The following is a 13444-nucleotide window of genomic DNA, read 5'->3' as shown; positions in this document are numbered from 1 at the left end:
AAAAATAATTTTGAAAATATATATACACGTCATGTACAGGTTATAAATAAAATTGACACGGATTGAATTATTTTGATTGTATTTTGTTATTTACATTTTTTTTCATACAATTATGTTTGCTATTTGTTTGAGTCGAAATTAAATTCACCCGTATTCCACCTGTCTTATTAGTACGCTAAGCATCTTTTACTAATAAGGTGTTGCCCTCTGTACATTCATAACTGACCTGGAGGCTTCATGGTTGTATGAGTTCAGCTGGAGCTGTCCAGGGTTTGATGGTGAATGCGAGCGTTTGCCTCATTTCCTGTATTTGACTCTCAGTCGAGAGAGAGAGAGAGAGAGAGCTAGAGACACACACACAGAGGGGGAGGGTGGTTCCTGATACCGAGACACGGAAAAGCAGGGGAGGGAGAATCACAGAAAAAGACGAGCGTGGAGAGAGGGAGAGAGGGAGACAGCGAGCAGGGGAATTACACTGACCGACACACACGCGTCTCCCCGCTGACTGCTGACATTGTTGACGTGCTCACTCTCTCAAACCTGTCACGAGCGAAATACTGGAGCTCCAAAGCATCGACATCGCGCTCCCCCCAGAACTCATGGGTTAACAGGTATGCCTCTCTCACCTTTCCACTCTATCTCTAACAGCCCTTCCTCCCTTCTGACCACCGCACAGGCTTCACTCCCAGCGCTTTTACTGTCATGCTTGACTTGTCATCTGGATGTATGGCAGAGGCATGAGCTCGCGCCTCAACACAGGCATCCAGGTAAGTTGAAGTTGTGAGTTTCCGCGAGGCCGGTGCGTTTGCGTTATTTTCAAGTCATTGAAGTGGTCTGCGTGACAGCAACCTGTTTGACGTCTCCAGGTGAGAACATGCTCACGACAGATGATGCACGCGCTGCGAACAGCTGTCAGATGTGCAGTCATTCATTCAGGACAGAGTTTTATTGGAGTGATGGGAGACTTTCTTTTTTTGTCTTGTCAACCTTTTGAACGCGCTGATTAGGCGTTACTTCATATTTCACCATTAGGAACTTAATGCTATTTATATATTATAACATTTACCATAAGTTTTAATCCTAAAACCATGCCCTTTGGGGGTCAGTGCATGTGGTGGTGGTATTTAAATGAAAAGCTCAGCTTTGGCAGGCAAGGGTTTAACCCCACTCTATCCTCCCCTCATTTAACCTCCAAAAGGGGAATTTCTCCAGCTGGAAATTTCTGCTGCGTCAACACCCTAAACCTACTACCAGAAAAGGGAAGGGGATTTTTTTTTCGACTCACTTTTCTATTATTTTATGTCCTGCATAATTGAATCCATGGACTCGGAGCCCTTCCCTCAACTTGCAGAGAGCGGAGTGTATTCGAGTGCTCGCTGAGGGAAGCGTTAGGTGACACAAGACGCTGCTCCTCGGGTTATTGTCTCTTTTTCCCCCGTCTGCCCCCTTAAAGCTGGTCAGTTCCGTCTTCCTCCATTTTCTCCTCGCTGACGGCTTGGTTTTAAGGGGAGCGACCCCGCTTGTTTGACTCAGCGGAGCATCAGCGGGTTTACAGATGGACGTCAACAACGTGTTCGAACGCGCGTCTCTGAACTGATACATTTGAATCGAGCGTTACGCGCAACAATGTAGCATTCAGCGCGTCTGTCAGAAGAATGTGGCACTCTGTATTGATTATTATAACGCTTGTTCGCGCCGTGTCGGCTCTTGCTTGCTACAGGTGCACCCGAATCTGATTGGTTAGTTGGAAATATTTGTTACAGTACAGGCGAAAATGTCGAATTCAGACTGTTAATGACAATAAATCTTACTTATCAGCGCAATTACGTGTGAAATTAACCACGCTAATTCAATTTATATTACGACACATAAGAACGTAATTAATTCTAATCGTCACGCTGTTTTAAAATGACATTCATGTATTTATGGCGTTGTAACAGTCTGCAGTGCAAAAATGAGCCAGTTGAGCAGAAGAACTGGTTATGTAAGGAACTGTCCTCATGCCCATCTACATAGAATGAAGCCAGTGGAAACATGACAACTTCCTTTGCCAAAGACTTTTTAGGTTTTCTCCACCTCTCTGACCCTCATCATGATGACCTCAGTTTTTGAATAAATTGAACAATGAGTTAATTAACATGCCAGTGGCGTTATTTATACTATTGTAGATATACAGATTGTAATGTGTCTTGATAGTAGTGTTAGTAGTGTGTGTGTGTGTGTGTGTGTGTGCATGTTTATGAGGACACAAATTTGTATAATAACATGGGTATGACATAGGTATTACAACGAGAAGGTGATTTATGAGGACATTTTCAGTGTCCCCGTAATTCAAAAGGCTTATAAATAATTCAGAATGAGTTTTTTTGAAAATCTAAAAATGCAGAAAGTTTCCTGTAAGGGGTAGGTTTAGGGGTAGGGTTGGTGTAGGGCGATAGAATATTCTAATATAGAATATATAATAGAATATAACCATTACACCTATGGAGAGTCCCCATAAACCATAAAAACAAACCTGTGTGTGTGTGTGTGTGTGTGTGTGTGCCTGACAGTGCTGGCAGGTGTCTGTTGTAGCAGAACAACCCGTCCACCCCCCCTCTCTCTCCTGGGATGGAAAACAGTAATTTTAAGGTAGCCTAGAATCATTTAATGGCACCATGTGCTGGACTTGTTATATTCTCATGCGGTCTTTTTATTTGTTAAATTCTCTGATAGTTTCAAACTGTTATGAAGCACTAAATTGTGGTCTTTTTGTGGTCTTCATTTACTTGACTATAAAGCGTGTAGATAATTCACAGAATTATAATGAGAAGCACTATCTAACTCGTATTCTTGCAGATAAATGTATAGTGATTGCTTTCCTGCAGCTCGTCTGGTAAAGCATGGTTGTGAACATCTCCAGGGGTTTGATTCCCATTGAGCGCAATGTACACACTGTATTTGTGTATTCTTTAGCAAGAGCTCTCATTCTAGGGGGCAGTGTTGGTGTTGTGTGTCAGGGTCGTGTCCAGGTGTTTTTGTTTAATGGAGAATCTATGTGTGTCTGTGTAAGTGTGTGTGTAAGTGGGAGAACATTTTAGGAGGAGGGGGAAAAAAAATAACCCAAATGACTAAGCTAGCCCAAAAACTAGCCCAAGTTCTAAAACTCAGATACCTAAAATACATATATTAGTCACTGTTATTCTTTATAAATAGCACGTTCAATTTCATCACTGTAAAAAATTGTAATAATAAAAAAGTGTTTTTTTATAATAATTAATAATAATAATAATAATGGTGCTTCTTGGTGCTTGTCTTATATTTCTGCACACAGGCTCCCTAACAGTCATCTAGCACAGTTTATCAGTGGTAGAATATAAATTGGTAGAGTAAAATATTTCAATAAAAGCTTTTCAGTCAAATATAATTTATACAATTTGTCAAACCATTAACCCACAAAAAAATCTACCTGTGGCAACAGTTAATAGTAGCCCAGTTCATTAGGAAAACTGTGGACTTGTTTACCGTTTATATACACATTTAATGTCACAGCACAATATTCATTCATCCCAACAGATTATGCATTCTATGCATGCTTTCACGCATTCAGGGTATGTGACAAGGTTAAAGTTACTTTTTCAGACTTTACACTTGTCAGCTGGTTAGTTTTGCAGTGATATGTAGTATTTTGGTTTACAACAGATTTGTTGGTCCTTTAATTGTAGCCCACTCATAGTACACTCATGATATAAATCCAATATTTTGTGGTGAATGCAAATTTAAGCATCACAATTACTACAGTTCCCAATTAGGTTTAAGGATTTTAACAAACCCCTATATTTAACTGAGCCAGTAAGCAACCGCATATGTATCCTACCTAGCAACACCATGGCAACATGATTTTTACATGGCAAAACAGCTTGAAATCACAATTTTTGAAATTGTCTTGAGGATCATATGATAAGAGCCCTGATCTCACTCTGGTTCCAGGTTCCACGCCCTGCTCTCCGAGACTGAACACCCCCACTGCCAGGTGAGCGTGCAGCAGTGCCAAGCTGCATGGGAAAGTTTGTGCTGCAATTGTTACAGAGGAATGGGCTAGCTTGTGAATACTTTAAGGTTTAGTAAAATTATTCTATTCTATTCTGAAATTTCCTAGGGACCTCCTAGCACCTTCTAAAATCATAATTTTGAAAAAAAAAAATGTAGTTGTATGTATGTATGTATGTATTTATTTATTTGTGGTTAAAACAAGGTGTCATCACAGTATTTTTATGGGCCTTTTTATTTTTATAGAATGAAATGAGAAAGTTTTGGGTCAGTTAAGGTACTCTTGTTTTTCAGTATAAATATCTGAACATACCTTAAACAAGATCAGTTTACTTTAGAAGAACAATTACATAAGACTGAATTAAGGTTTTTAATTTTTTTTATTTTATTTTATAGTTGTAATCATAAATCTAAGAGCTTTATTCTTCGGAATTTTCTAGTGAGCTTCCTTCTATTCTATTCTATTCTTTCTGAACTTTTCAGACCTCCTGGCACCCTCTGGCAGCCCCCACCGACTTCATCATTTGCAAAAAAAAATTGATTTTTAAAAAAAAAATGTTATTCATGGTTAAAAACACAAGGTGCCATCACAGTATTTTATGAGCCTTTTTACTTTCATTAAACGAAATGAGAAGAAAGGAAAGAAATGAAGGTCCTCTCCCCCTCCCATCCCACCCAAGGGGTTGATCAGAGAAAGTGTTGGTTGGACACTCGATACCGCCACCTCACAACGTGGGAATGTGTGACTTTCTTTAAAATTAGGTTGGTGAGGTGGGCGGTGTCGCAGAATGATCGTGATCACCAGAGCAACACGCTAGCCCTGCTATTCCTACTCCACGCAGCATGCTGCAGCTTATATATTGCTCGCATATTTCGGCCGTTATTAATCGAGCAATGTTAGCCTCTGCAGTTCAGCATGTCACACCTGAGCCATTCGTTGCGATTCAAAGCATTGTGTGGCGAAATGTACAAAAGAAGGAAAAACAGACAGTATGGGACAGGAGCGAAGCGTCTGGTGACAGGGTTGACTCTTGGCCACACTCATGGTTACCATGGCAACACAAGCCTGGGTAAAAACACTGGCTATTGTTAAGCTATACTTGATTATCAAATATGAAACAAAAGAAGCTCTTAGAGATAATGAATTATTTAGTAGCCTTGAGGAAGTTGATACATAATGTTTTATGGGTTAATATAAAATGCATTCAAATCTGTTATAAGACTTGTAAGACCCACACGATCACTGATCTAGTGGACTCTCATTCTCTCTCTCTTTCCTTTCTCGCTCTGTCGCTCACTTATTTTTCTTTTCTCATGTTGTGATTACAAATTGTCAAACCGACTAAGTATAGCCACAGTTGTGTTTCTCTACATTTTCTCCCCCCAGTCCTCAGCAGACAGAAGACAAAGGTGTGAAAATGCCCCTGTGTGACAGAAACACTGATCATAAAAGTCAATATAGAGCTCAGTGATAAAGATGGCAGAGAGTTTAGGGCCAGTTAACAGAACTGCCGCTTGCACTTCTTAATCAATATTTGTATCTTTTTTTCTTTTTTTTTTAGTATAAATGTCTGATCATCCCTAAAACAAGATATGTTTACTTAAAAAGAAAAATTATTAAGACTGAATTAAGATTTTTGATTAATCATAAATCGATTAACATTTAGTGAAATTTATTCTTGAAACAAGAAAAATAATTAGCCAGGTAGTGAGATAAAATAATGCTTGATTTAAGATATATTGTCTAAAAATTATATTGTTTTATCTTTAGAAATGTTTTGCTAACAACAAAAAAAACGATTAACCAAATGATTTTGTTGTTTCTGTCTGTTTTATACTGATTTAAATATGTCATCCTATTTATTTATTTATTTACTTACCAATTTTTGGTGAAGAAAATGTAAGTCTAAATGAAAAATGTAAATATGTTTCCTAAGTTCTGGCACATAAAACATGTTGCTAAAAAATTAAATTAAGGTTGGTATTAGTGAAAATGTTTAGTGAATTAACTCAAAGATCCTTAATGTTGAGCCCTATTAATTATCAGTGGAAGTGCAGACTGATGGGTCTAGTTTGGCTGGTTAGCACAACCTTTGTGAAAGGTTGGATCCTAACCAGCCAATGCCGCAACAATTCATTTTTGCAAACACTTTATGAAGTTTTCCCAGTGCTTTTTCCTTGTCTGCTGCTCACAATAGTTGCTAGTGAAGGACTTGAGAAGCATGTAATCTTTTGGATGTTGAAATAACTTAATATGCAGAGTCAACTATAATTAAGGTATTTGTAAGTTGATTCCCCAGAAAAGCATAAACACTGTAGCTCAAAAGCTGCTTTCGAAACATTGCCCTGTTTGTTTGAGCATCTGAACAGCCCAACACTGCAACAGCGGCTTAACCAATGACATGAGTTGGGGGCAGGGCTGTGTTTGGCCGACCAATGGCAGACGGGAGAGTGTTCAGGAAATTTGTCTGAAATGTAATTACTTTCAAAGTTCCGTTTCATGGTGTTAGTTGCAGAGAAATCACACACCTACTGTATAAAGAAAATAGAGAGATCAAAGCAATTGTCTTTTTTAATATCATGATCAGTGATTTGAAGAGGGGCAACAGTTCATTAATAATCTGTGAGGTCATGCCGTTTTCTTTCACTGTGTATCTGTCTCTATCTGCCACCCCCTCCTGTTCTCTCCCTGTCAGTTTAGTATTTGGCGAGCTGTTAGTTAGGGGTTATCCAGTACGGATGGCTTTCAGAAGGATGCCAATGTTTTGTTGACAGCCCAGCAGTCATGCTACAGACACCCCCTCCTTTCTGTCCACCTGCACCTCTCTCTATTTCTCTATGAGTCATTGACAGGAGCCAGTGTTCCTGATTATGACAATTAGCTTCCTGACAGACACCTCATGCCAGGACATGTTTGTGTTTGTGTTTGTGTTTGTGTGTGTGTGTGTTAGTTTTAATTTTGGAATTTTAAAAGCCTGTTAAATCTAACTTTTGAGAGTGAACAGTGGTCCATCCCGAAAAACGTACTCGGTTACTAACGTAACCTCGGTTCCCTGAGATACGGGAACGAGTACTGCATCTTGCTAGGACGCATATGGGAAAAAGCCATTGGTTCGTGCAGAGCTTAAAAAACGAACCAATGGCTCGGTAGCGGAGCTGCACGAGCCTATGGCGACGAAGACCGCCAAAGCCCGCCAGAATGGCTATATAAGCGGGCGACCGCCACAGGATTCTCAGGTTTACTTCGACTGAAGTGACGACTGAGTCGTGCAGCTACATAGCACGGCATGCAATGCAGTACTCGTTCCCGTATCTCAGGGAACCGAGGTTACGTTAGTAACCGAGTACGTTTTTCGGGATGGACCACTGTTCACTTCCAGAGTATCCCCGTAACTTCGACACCCAGGGGTCGAGAGCTAACAGGTGAACAATGCCAGAGAACTTGGGCGTGGTACGGCCAAGGGCTCTCTGCCATATCCGTTTACGCAGCGCGTGCCTATTTCAAGCGGAAAGGACGGGACTTCCAGGTTATAAAACCTCACAAATGTGGACGGCGAGGCCCATCCGGCCGCCTCACAAATATCCACAATGGACACACCACTGGACCATGCCCACGACGAGGCGATGCCTCTAGTCGAGTGGGCCCGTACTCCAATGGGGCATTGGAGGCCCAAGGAAGAGTACGCTAGAAAGATGGCGTCTACTATCCATCTAGAGAGTCTTTGCTTCGTAACCGGAAACCCTTTGGTGCGGTTACCGAAGCTGACAAAGAGTTTTTCCGATCGCCTATAGGGAGCGGAACGCTCAATATAGATTACCAACGCTCTGACGGGGCAGAGCAGAGATAGCCCTCTGTCCTCTTCAGTTGGAGGAAGCGTGGAGAGCGTAATGACCTGTGCTCTGAACGGAGTGGAGAGCGCTTTAGGTACGTAACCATGCCTTGGTTTCAGGACGACTTTAGTGTCGTTAGGCCCGAATTCCAGGCAGGCAGGGCTAATAGAGAGCGTCTGCAGGTCCCCTATTCGCTTTACTGATGCTAGTGCTAGAAGCAGAGCAGTCTTCAGCGATAGCGACCTAATGTTTGCAGACTGGAGCGGCTCAAAAGTGGGGCCCTTCAGGGCCCTCAGCACAGTGGGCAGGAAGGGAAGGTAGGGGGACGAGGCGGATTCAGCCTCCTTGCACCCCTCAGGAAGTGGATGACCGCGCTACTTCTGCCCACCGATTGACCCTCAATAGGGACATGAGAGGCCGCTATAGCCGCCACATAGACTTTGAGCATGGATGGGGAACGACCCTTATCCAGTAGCTCTTGTAGAAATGACAACACCTCTGCCAATTCAGAAGTGAGGGGGTCTTTGCCGCGGTTTTGACTCCAGGCGGAGAAAAAAGACCACTTTAAGGCGTCTCATAGACGGAGCTCTAGCCTCCGAAATTGTGTTTAAAACTCGCTCCGATAGTCAGCTCTGATAGCCACAGCTGGTTCATCCAAAGGGGGGCTACCAGGAGAACCCTGTGTTCTTGTTCCCTCACTTGCCTGATTACCTGTGGGATCAGAGCGATCGGGGGGAAAGCATAGAGAAGGAGGTTGGGCCAATCGAGGGCCAACGCGTCCTTGGTCTTTCAAAAATGTCCGCTCCCCGGTTCAATTTGCCCGGTATATGCACTGCCTTTAGCGAGCGCAGGTTGGGTTGAGCCCACTCTAAGAAGCGCTCTACCAACATGAAGAGGCGCTTTGAAGAGAGGCCTCCCTGGCGATTTATGTAGGACACAACCAACATGTTGTCCGATCGGATTAGCACATGGTGTCCTTTCAGGACTGGCAGGAGAAACTGACAGGCTCGACATACTGCTAGCGTTTCTAGGCAGTTGATGTGGAAGCCTTTTTCCCACCTTCGACCAGTGGCCGAAGGTTGGTATGCCCTCGCACAGCGCCCCCCAACCTGAGTTGGAGGCGTCTGTCGTGACAACTGTCCTTCTGTGAACCATCCCCATGGCCACGCCCTGTTCCATCCAGCGGGAGTCCTTCCAGGGGGTCAGGGCCGATACACAGGCCTGACTCACCCTGATATGCAGGCGTCCGTAATGCCACGCGTGGGATGGAACCCGTGGTTTCAACCAGCGCTGAAGGGGGCGCATACGCAGCAGACCCAACTGTAGCACTGGAGATGCTGCTGCCACGAGGCCCAGCATTCTTTGAAACGCTTTGAGAGGGCGAGCGGTACCGATCTTGAAGGAGGTCGCCAGCCTCCGTATGGCCAGAGCTCGTTCTGGTGTGACTACATCTTTCAATTGGGCTGAGTCGAAGATTGTTCCCAGGAACGAAATTCGCTGGCTGGGAAGGAATGAGCTCTTGGCAAGATTGACCCTGAGTCCCAGGCCCCCCAAGTGGCTGAGGAGGAGGGCTCTGTGAGATATTAATTCTGCCTCCGACTGGGCCAGGATGAGCCAGTTGTCGAGGTAATTGATAATACGGATTCCCATCTGTTTCAGAGGGGAGAGAGCTGCATCCATGCACTTCATAAAAGTTTCAGGTCCAGAGAAAAGAACCAGTCTCCCGAGCGAATTTGCGCGAGGATCTGTTTTAGTGTAATCATCCTGAACGACCTCTTCATGAGGGCGCGATTCAGGTGTCTGAGATCGAGGATGGGTTGGAGGCCACCATCTCAATTGGGTACGAGGAAGTAACGGCTGTAAAAGCCTGACTTGCTCTGGGCTGGAGGAACATTTTCCACGGCTCCTTTTGCCAGCAAATTCATCACCTCTGAGTGCAGGACAGGGCGTCCTTGGTCTATACTGAGGTGGAGACCACGACGCTGAAGCGCGGGGGTCTTCGAGCGAATTGGAGTGAATATCCTCGCTTTATTATCCCCATAACCCATTTTGACACTCCGGGGAGGGCCTGCCAGGCCTCGGCCCGCGTGACGAGGGGTTAAATTAACTCGGGTGACTGGCCGCAGGGGGGCAGAACACTTACGAGTAACGGAAGAGGAAGTTTGCCCTGTCAAAGTGCTGCTTGGAGAGTGATGCAAGCGGGGGCCTTGCTGGCTTTAATCACTCAAGCCTGATCGATCATACCCGCGAGTTTGCCATTTCTACCGCCGAGTAACAAGGAGGAGAGAAACACCAGAGCGGGGGAGGCGGGGCTCAGCGACGCACACACGAATGCGAAGCTTGCCCGCGTTTCGCTTTGATCCGCCTGGGAGGATTAAGCTGCTCGTATAATGAGGTGCACCGATCCTCATGTGTAACATATACCGGCAGATTAAGTACACATGATGTGTGTAGAGGATTACTCAAGTCTGATCGTTCAACCCATGAGCTCGTCGTTGCTTCCTCCAAGGTAGCTGGGAGGAGAGAAACATGAGTGCGGGGAGGCGGGGCCACCAGGCGGTCCACGAGTGGAGAAGAGCGAGACTCATGCTCGAGTGAGCATTCCGTCTCAGTGAGAGAGCAGTCTCTGCGTGGGGTCTGCCCAGTAAGATTACATACTCATTGCTCTTCTGAATTGTGCAAGTTTCCCTGCACGAGCCACACTCGCAGAGCGACATTTGCAGCAACGTCGCTAAAATTTGCTCTTTTGGGCTTACCTGCTTGAAATAAGCTCTTTTAGAATCGCCGGATGCTATCTATCTATCTATCTATCTATCTATCTATCTATCTATCTATCTATCTATCTATCTATCTATCTATCTATCTATCTATCTATCATTTTGTTCTATCTATCTATCTATCTATCTATCTATCTATCTATCTATCTATCTATCTATCTATCGTTAGTTTGTTCATTTTGTTCTATCTATCTATCTATCTATCTATCTATCTATCTGACTATCTGTCTATCATTCTGTGTATCATTTTATTTACACTGAAAAACAATGATTAATTGAATTTACAAATGTTTTTAAGGTAAGTGGTTGCACTTAATTTATTTTAGTTACATTTAAATAAACAAATTTAGTTTTCTAACTTACTTTTTTTTTTAAATGTAGCTAAAATAAATTGTTTGTAAAAAATGTAGTATCATTTTTTTCAGTGTATCCAGTTTATCTACAGTATGAGTGTGTATGTGTGCCTGCTTAATAAGTGGCTAAGGGTGGACAGTGGTGATGAGAACTAAATTACGACTGCACAAAATCTCTATTAGTGAACTTCAGAAAAAAAGTACAACACAAAAAATATTTTACTAAGTTTAAAAATGAAAAGCTAAAAATTTAGCAAATGTGAAGTTTGCATTTGTGGACCTTATCTGGCGGTGATGAGCCTTCCTGTTGTGATAATGGCTTGTCACAGCATGGTGTGTGAGGTTGTGTGTTGGTGTGTGTGCGCACAGGAGTGTGTGCTTACAGGAACGCCGTGCCTCAGTGCAGCGTGACAACGCCGGTTTGTTGTGACACCTCTCATGGCGCGAGCTCCAGGAAGGTGTTAAAGATGAGTCGTTGATTCGTGAGTAGCGGCAGCCGAGCTTTAGGGAGTCATCGGCGCACCATTTGGTGGATTTGAAACGATGACTCTGTGCATGTGTGTGTGGTAATGCGAGTGTACACTCATAAAAAAAAGAAATAAGTGGGAGAAAGAAAGACAGCAAAAGAGAAGGAAGAGGTGGAGATCGTGCTAGAATTTGACTCCCACTCAGAAACGAGGCTTGTCATCAACCTCTCAACCCAGCGCTTAAGAGAGCCTGTCCCTCAGCGAGGATGGTCAGATGAAGATACACAAGTTAATTCATTCAATTTAAACTCTCCTTGTAGTTCTCTTATTTGCAGTGTCACAACACACATCGCTATCCAAGCAGCTGTCTATGTCAAGACTACACTGCTCAAATAAATTTTCTTGTAATCAATATTTTGTCTTGTCTTGTTTTCCAGTATAAAAACATCCTTAAAACAAAATGTATTTACTTGAGAAGCAAAATAGAGTGGGATATTAAGATATTGTTTTGTACCTTAATTAATTTAAGGTATTTAATTTACCTCACTAAATGTTGTAATATTTTTGTTTAAACTTAGAAAAGAGAATTTTAATAATACCTTATGTAGTTTTGCTTCACAAGTAAATGTATCTTGTTTTAAAGATCTTTACTGGAAAACAGGACAAAAATACTAATTAAAATTTTTAAAAATTCCAGTGTATGAAATGAATGACCACTGTAGTGTCCATGCTGTTAGATGAAGATTTATCTTTAAACACATTTATATTGATGTGGATTGCAAAAAACATGTCTGGGTCAGATATCACCCTAAAATAAAAAAGAAATAATAAATGACACGTTTGTATAAAGAAATGTTAATTCTAAAAATAAACAAATGCAATTTTTATGTTATTTTTAGGACATTTAAGCACTTCACCCCAAATGTAAGGAGTGAGTGAAAGATGGAGGACAAAGGCCAGATAGCATCATGCTGCAAGATGTGCCTCTGCACTCGGTTTTAAGGGTTAACAGGTTAACTACTTTTTGCCTGGCATTAATATTTTCCACTGCATTTTCATTGGTTAGAGGAAAAAGAGGCTGGTTTTAAGGGGGAAAGGCATTAGTAAAGCCGATGTGCTATGAGTTGATTCTGTGATCATAAAGAGACCAATGAATGCAGTGTTTCTGTAATGCACAGGCATTGCCAGCAAACTTTCTGGTGAGGGAGTTTGTCGCAGTTCTTCGAAGTGCAGATAAATGGAAACGTGTGAACGTGGAGAAGTCAGGAGGCCAAAACTTGAGAGGGAATACCTGAAACTCTCCACTAAGTTTTAGCAGGTGAGCTCAGGGCAAAGTCTCATTGAGAAGTCTGGGATAGGACCTTGGAGGACCTCAGTTTAGCAGAGAGCACGGCGGGACATGGACTTGATGTGAATCGGTAAACACTACAGTCTCTCTGTCCCTGTTTCACACCACTCTCCCGACACTCTGACCTATCCAGCTTTTCGGCACGGACTCACCCTCACTGCTCCGGCTTAATGCTCAAGAGGAGGTAAAGGAGGACGTTGGTGGTTAGAAAGTTGGACTTGTAACCCAAAGGTTGTGGGTTTGAGTCTCAGGTCCAGCAGGAATTGTCGGTGGGGGGAGTGAATAACCAGCGCTCTCTTCCACCCTCAATACCACAACTGAGGTGAGACCCTTGAGCAAGACACCGAACCCCCTACTGCTCCCTGGGCACCACAGCAATATGGCTGCCCACTGCTCCGGGTGTGTGTTAACTACTGTGTGTGTGTGCACTTGGATGGGTTAAATGCCGAGCACAAATTTCGAATATGGGTCACCATACTTGGCCACATGTCACTTCACTTTCACTTTTTCACTTAAAGGTGGGGTAAGTGATTTCTGTTAGCCTATGTTGATATTTCATAATATCTATTTCAAATCACCAAAACAAACACGCCCCTACCCCAAAAGGGTCTCGCCCCTATTTTGATAGCTCCGTCCCAC

The 13444-nt window shown here is 43.0% G+C and overlaps 1 protein-coding gene across 2 annotated transcripts in view; it reads left to right on the top strand.

The window, feature by feature from the left end:
- Positions 1-369: 369 nt before the first annotated feature.
- Positions 370-13444, top strand: part of LOC107594115 (zinc finger and BTB domain-containing protein 46-like) — a 66428-nt gene continuing 53353 nt past the window's right edge. The window contains exon 1 of one of the 2 annotated variants that reach the window (XM_016284064.1): positions 370-611. The gene's annotated coding sequence lies outside the window, so the exon portion shown is untranslated. The other variant, XM_016284070.1, reaches the window with a different exon arrangement.

The sequence above is a fragment of the Sinocyclocheilus grahami genome, unplaced genomic scaffold, assembly GCF_001515645.1.
Source record: "Sinocyclocheilus grahami isolate Dianchi unplaced genomic scaffold, SAMN03320097.WGS_v1.1 scaffold10.1, whole genome shotgun sequence".
NCBI classification, from domain to species: Eukaryota; Metazoa; Chordata; class Actinopteri; order Cypriniformes; family Cyprinidae; genus Sinocyclocheilus; species Sinocyclocheilus grahami.
Note: the sequence above shows the minus strand (reverse complement) of the source record. Positions and strands in the feature narration are given on the sequence as shown.